The following is a 6,236-nucleotide window of genomic DNA, read 5'->3' as shown; positions in this document are numbered from 1 at the left end:
CCTGAGATGTTGAAATAAACTAGATCTAGGTGTCAATAGTCATAGTTGTTCCACAAAAGGTTCATAAGTTTTTCAGATCATGTCATTTGGATTCATTATTTGATAGCTGAATGTTCTAATGTGTGTTTTTTTCTCATTTCTAACTTTGCATGTCTTCCCAGTACCTGGAGGGGAGACTCCTGGGAAAGCTCAGGTTGCTGCTGGAAGTGGTATTAGTGGGGCCAGCAGGGGGCGCTCACCCTGCGGTCTGTGTGGGTCCTAATGCCCCAGTATAGTCACAGAGACACTGTAAAAAGGGGCCATCCTTTGGATGAGATGTTAAAACCAAGGTCCTGGATCTCTGCTCATTCAAAACCCCAGGGCTTTCTTGTAAAGGGCAGGGGTGTTCACCCTGATTGAGCGTATTGGCACACTGTGGCTGGTGTCGCGTCATACAGGTGGGTGCTACACATTGGTGGCGGAGGAGGGGAGCACCCATAACTTGAGTGGGGAGTCAAGAAAAGTGCTCGAGATGTAAGGATATTATTATTATTATTATTATTATTATTATATTACTACGTGGTTGGCGGACTGATTTGTCTACCAGGGAAGGTCTAACTAAAGCAGTACTGGAGCAAGCAGGTGAGATTCTGTGGAAGCAGACAATTAGATTGAGTTGTTATTCTGTAATCAGTTTACATCTAATGAGAAAATTGATAAAGTAGGAATTACAATAGGAGATGGGTTACCAAAAACAAGAACGTGCCATAAAGAGAAGAAAAAAAGTGCAATGAGAGAGAAGTCTTTAACAATATACTACATAGATGTTGACAAAAGGTTCTCTCTCCCTTGTCTTTCCAAGAACGATCTCATCCTCTTGGAAAAGAACAGAGCTGTGATGGATTCCCTGATTTTCCATGTTTACTTTTCCCTGTTTAGTCTATTGTTGGAAGAAAGGTTACAGACAAGAGGATCCCATTTGACAAGTGGAGCTCATTCAGGTGACCTTTGATCTCATCCAGCCATTTCTTCAAAGGAACTGGTGTTGGCTTCAACACCATAGCTGGGTATCTTGTTCCAGTTCCATACTCCCACAACCCTTTGTGTGAAGATGCTCCTTCTGTTATCAGTTTTAAAAGGAGTTCAGCGCAGTTTCTGCTCGAGTTCTCTGCTTGGCGTTTCATTCCGTGCTGCTGAAGTCTGCTGGGTTGACGCTCGTGTGGATTTTGAAAACTCGATATCAAGGTGCCCTTGTGCAGGGTTCAGTTCCTCCAGCCTGGTGAATGCCTCGGTTCGCTCTGTCCAGCCTGTTGGCCTGGCAGTCGGATGCCACGCTCGCTGGGGTAAGACGAGCTGCCCTGTTTTTCCAGTGAAGGCCAGTACAATGCCTGCTTTGTGCTAGCACAGTAAAGGCTCAGAAACGATTTGTCTGTGGTGTAAGACGAGATGTTTCGTGACGAGGAGGAATGAGGAGGTGTGTGGAAGAAGAGGTGCAGTTGACTGCAGTGGGACTTTAACAGAGGTGTAGGGAGGGGGTCTCAAGAAGGTTCTGTTCCTGCTGAAGCCCCCTTGTGCGACTCCGCCAGCTCGTGTGCAGAGCCCCACTGCCAGAGCTGTGACCCAGAAGCACATCTCCTGGTCGTCTGGTATTAGTACCATTTTTGTTCTTGAAATATGCTTGAAACTTTCTGCGCTCTTTGCTAGCCATGCGCCCTTCACATCTTTCTCTTGTGCGTTATGTTTCACATTTTTCCCAGGCAATTTCAAGGCCTTGTGGGGATTTGTCTGATAATGGCGACAGCGAACGGGCTGGAGGCTGAGACCGTGCAGGAGCTGGGGGGCCGGGTTAAGAGGTAGGGCACGGCTGGGAATTGAGGGAACTATTGTCCAGAAGGAGCGAATGAATGCAAATCGTATGCGGCGCACTCACGAGGCAGGGCCCGGGGCACAATGGTGTCGGCTGGGCCCAGGGTGCAGCTCATTGTCCTTCCTGGGCAAACAGGAGCAGCTGTTGACAACGAGCGTGGACTGAAACGGCACTCCCCGCCGTCCTGCCTGGAACGACACTGTTCCGGGCAACAGCAGGGATCGGCACAGTAACGTTAAAAGGCTTTCTTCTCTGCTGATGGTCCGTTTTGTTCATCATTTTAGGGCAGTTATCTGATGCCCAAGATATCCACCCTGTGTTAGAATTCACTACCAAGCAGCAAAAAAAACCTAGGACTACCTAGGTGCTGTCTGTACACTATTTTGAGAGTCTATTGTGTGAGTGTCTCTGAGAGTCCTAACGTCTTGTTCATGTTGGGCCCCTTGCTCAACTTCGAAGAACCAAGCCTTGTTCGCTTAAGAATTCCGGCTGTAGCCCCGCTGGAAGACGCAGGGACTTCTCCTGGTTTGTAATGGGAGTCGGTGGAGCGTGACCCACAGCTGCGCGCCAGATGCCGACTCTCTTCATCTGGCATAACAAGGAGCCCCCCGACCGCACGTCCCGGAGCTGGGGCTTCTAGAGCCCGGATCCGCAGGCGGACAGATGCACAGCGCTTGAGGTGAAACAGCTGCGCTATCGGCACCACCCCCCCCACCGTCTACATGTGACTGGTAAAATGTGTGTAAATTACATCGTCAGCATTGACACCGGCTGTCACCGTGTCGTCTTCTACTTAGGCTGCGCGGTGCTGTTGATGAAAAGGTACCCGAACGCCGTGAAGATGAATTACTGTTGGAAGCAGAAAGAGGGAGAACCGGCCAGAAGCTGTTAGTGAAATTAAAAGTTTCTCGCTGTGGGAAGACAACCGAGCGCCTCCCTTTTGTTCCTTTCTCGTTGTTTGACCTTGACAACACGGTAGCTCGAGTGAGTGGTAAACCCAGTCTGCGTGATGCGAGCGCATGATCTTAGGGCTGGGCGGCTGAACTCTATATTACAGTCGGTGAAGTAAAATGTACTCCCTCCTTCGCGTTTTCGAATCCTTGCCGTTAATAGCGAAAAACCAAGTGGCTATTTTCTCAAACATCGGCGTGGGTACTTGCAGCCGTGCACTTTGTGGTTTGTCACTGCCATGCATAAAAAGTGAGGTATTAAATCGATTATACTTCATTAATTGAAGTCTCGTTTTGAATTCTGAAGCAGGCTACTGCTTTGTAGGCGACACTGCCCTCTTGCGGCTGTTTGGATAACTTCAGTAAACCTGTTGGGGGGGAGTTAGACATTGTCCCGCTCGGATGCGGGCAATTCAGAGCGTTCGTTGATTCGACACAAAACCCGTCGGTTTTCTTGTTCTGAGGAACGAAACATTTTAATTGGAGTTCGAGACCTCGCCCTTTCCCGAGTTCCTGCCAGTGCTGAGGGGCGTGATGGGGAGGGAAGAGGGAAGCAGTTGCCACGCTGGTTGTGCACTAGCGACCCCTGCGGGATCGTGCAGAAGTGCAACATGACGCCTGAAGACTACTGCTGAAGTAGCGTTTCTCCGCGCAAGCTCATGCAGACGCGCTCCATAGCAGTGGAGTATGTTTACAAGGCATCGTCCGATGTTTAAGGAATACATTAAAAGTATGTACATGTGCTCTATAAAGGCTATTTGTTAATTATAGCATTATATTAATTATAGAGGTCCCGCATGATCAAGAGAGCACTGTTCTGCCTTGTGTGTATTGTCCTTTTCTGCCTACCCTGTCTTCTGGGTGGTTTAATTTGCCCCATATTGTCTAGAGAGAAAATATGCCGATATTGCAGCAGAACACACACAGTACAGGGATGTAACCTTTTCCTGTAATAAGGCTATTTTCCTGTAATAGCGAGAACAATAACTCCACTTTGTGTTCGCCATTATGCATAATGTTGGGGTGTAGTTTAGAATGGGGGGTGCTAACAGTCCTCTCGGTACAGGAGGGGTTAAATGTAAGAGCTCAGGACCAAGTAAGACCTCTGTATCCAAGATGGGTGCCAACTTACAGAATTCTTTTAAAATAGAAGAAAAGCATCTTTCGATTCATTTTCCTTTCTTTAAAGCTGCTTAAATAGGCAGGGCTAGCAGCAACCAGTAACCCTGAAAGTGAGTAGAGGAAAAGGAAAACAAAAGTTCTGTTCCATCTGTCAGAGGCAGGAAAAGAGCAGGAAGCACTTGATGAAATTACGGGACCTAATTAACTTCGAGTAAATGACTCAGCCGCTAGCGAGCCGAGGGCCTCAGTGGGAAATGAAAAAAGCATGTCTGTGCGTTATAGCCTGTCTATAAGAAAAAACGTGTTGAAACGCTGTTGCACCCGAAGCTTTTTAATATATTCAAGCACTTCTCAGAATGTGTTCCATTGCTTCTGTATTAGCTGTCCAGTGCAACCGAGCTCTTTAATACTTTGTGTGGTGCAGACTAATTCCTAATGGTGTCTTAGCTCACAGCACTGCCAGATTGCATTTGCTGCTGACCCAGCTGGATGTGCGCCCAGGCCTGCGGAGGAGAAAGCTTTCCATCGCAGCTACATCATCCTTTAACTTTTTGACAAGGCACCCAATACTGTCATGCTCCATTAGGATGGATACACACGGCGTTTGTTTTTCAGCCCTGCAGTTCCAACACCGTCTTGCCAATTTGCAGTGAAAAGCGGAGAAGGTCCTGTTTTTAAGATTTTTTTTAACTTTGCTCTCCTGAAAGGTACTGAGCTGTCTTGCCTGTTCATCTGACAGGCGATACATTCTCCCACTAGTAATAATAATGGATTCAGATTTAAAGAGCAATATTTTTTTTTTACAATGCACAAATTACTACAAAAGGGTCACTGTCCCCCTACAACTCTGTGTCAGTCCTGTCCACATCGCCCTGTGAGGTGGGATAAGAGACTGTTTTTTTGTGAGGGTCTCTTTTTTTCCTCTGTCTAACCTCTCACTTGGGCTCCACATGCCTGTAGCCCGTTCCTACGGTTCGAGGGGGTGTGTGTCTTACTTCCTGATTGCTGGAACAGGCTAAGTGACTTTGTCAGAATCCAGTAATGATCTGAGCACGGTCTGTACCTGAAGTCCCCACTTAATTCAGTGAATCAATTTCTCACTTAACTTGTTCACCTGTCAGGTGAAGGCCAGGCGTCTCACACACCCCCCCAGGTGAGGGGTGCACTTCAGTGGGGAGATGAAGTGGGTCCCTACTATGTGTGAATCCATTTCAGATCAATTTGGATAAAAGATGTTATATAAATCAATTACTATAATGAAGGGTTGGTTCACAAAGCCCATGATATTATTTATGTATTACTGATTGGATTTTATCAGTATTTAATAGACTCTTATCGTTTAGCAGAGCCCAATTTAAAAGGAAATAGGAAGATGATTAATTTTGAACATGGGCTGTTATAGGTATGTGATGCAAAAAAAAATAATTACTTCTGTACTTCTGATTTGGACTTTAAGGAGCTGCTACTCTTTCATTATATGTTAAGTTTGAATAGCCCTAATGGATTTGAGTAAAATCCAAATTGTATCACAACTTTCTCACGCCAATGTGAGCACGCAAATGCTACAAGTAACATTGTCTGCATAATTTCTAGTGTTAGTTTTAAAAACTGCCTTAATATCAGAACTGGCCAGTCAGTTAAATTACAAGATACTTTTATCCAGCTACATAATATGTACATTATAGGGAAGTGGAAAAGGATGTACATATAAAAACAAAAAAGAGCTACAGATGACTTTGGAATCATTACAGATCACCCTTTTGGTTTTACTTTTGAACAGCAGTCCTGTATTTGCAATGTCTCTGTTTAGCTATTCATATTACTTGAGTGAAGTTTAAACATCTGTGTCCTTGAGATTGTTCAATGTGTTGTCTTTATTCTCAGTAGAATGCCATTCTCTGTAATTCTGAAGGTGGCTAGGTTGACTTTGTAAGTGTTCTGAGGATTTTGAATACTCATACAAGGTCTTCTGGGCAATTTGCAATACCTTTTTAATCTTGAACAAGGTGACTTGAAACTTACTAACAAAATGTCAATGTATATCTTCCTAAAGAGGACAGATGGAATTGCTTCAAATATGATTTTATGAAATCATTATGTAAAATAGTTACATTTAATTGAAAGTTGTTTTTGCTTTTATAAAATGAAGTTTGTGTGTTAGCACATTAGGTGTATCAGAATGCTCTTAAGCAGATTTGTAAAATACTTTTCAATTAGACGAGTGATGCAAGTTACTAGACCGCCCTCTGGTGACCACTTGGAAAATAACGCTTGCTTTTTTTCCAGAGAATGGGAAGCACACACTTCAGACCTGAGCA

Source organism: Lepisosteus oculatus, chromosome 9 (assembly GCF_040954835.1).
Source record: "Lepisosteus oculatus isolate fLepOcu1 chromosome 9, fLepOcu1.hap2, whole genome shotgun sequence".
NCBI classification, from domain to species: Eukaryota; Metazoa; Chordata; class Actinopteri; order Semionotiformes; family Lepisosteidae; genus Lepisosteus; species Lepisosteus oculatus.
The sequence above is the reverse complement of the archived record's forward strand: the minus strand, read 5'-3'. Positions refer to the sequence as shown.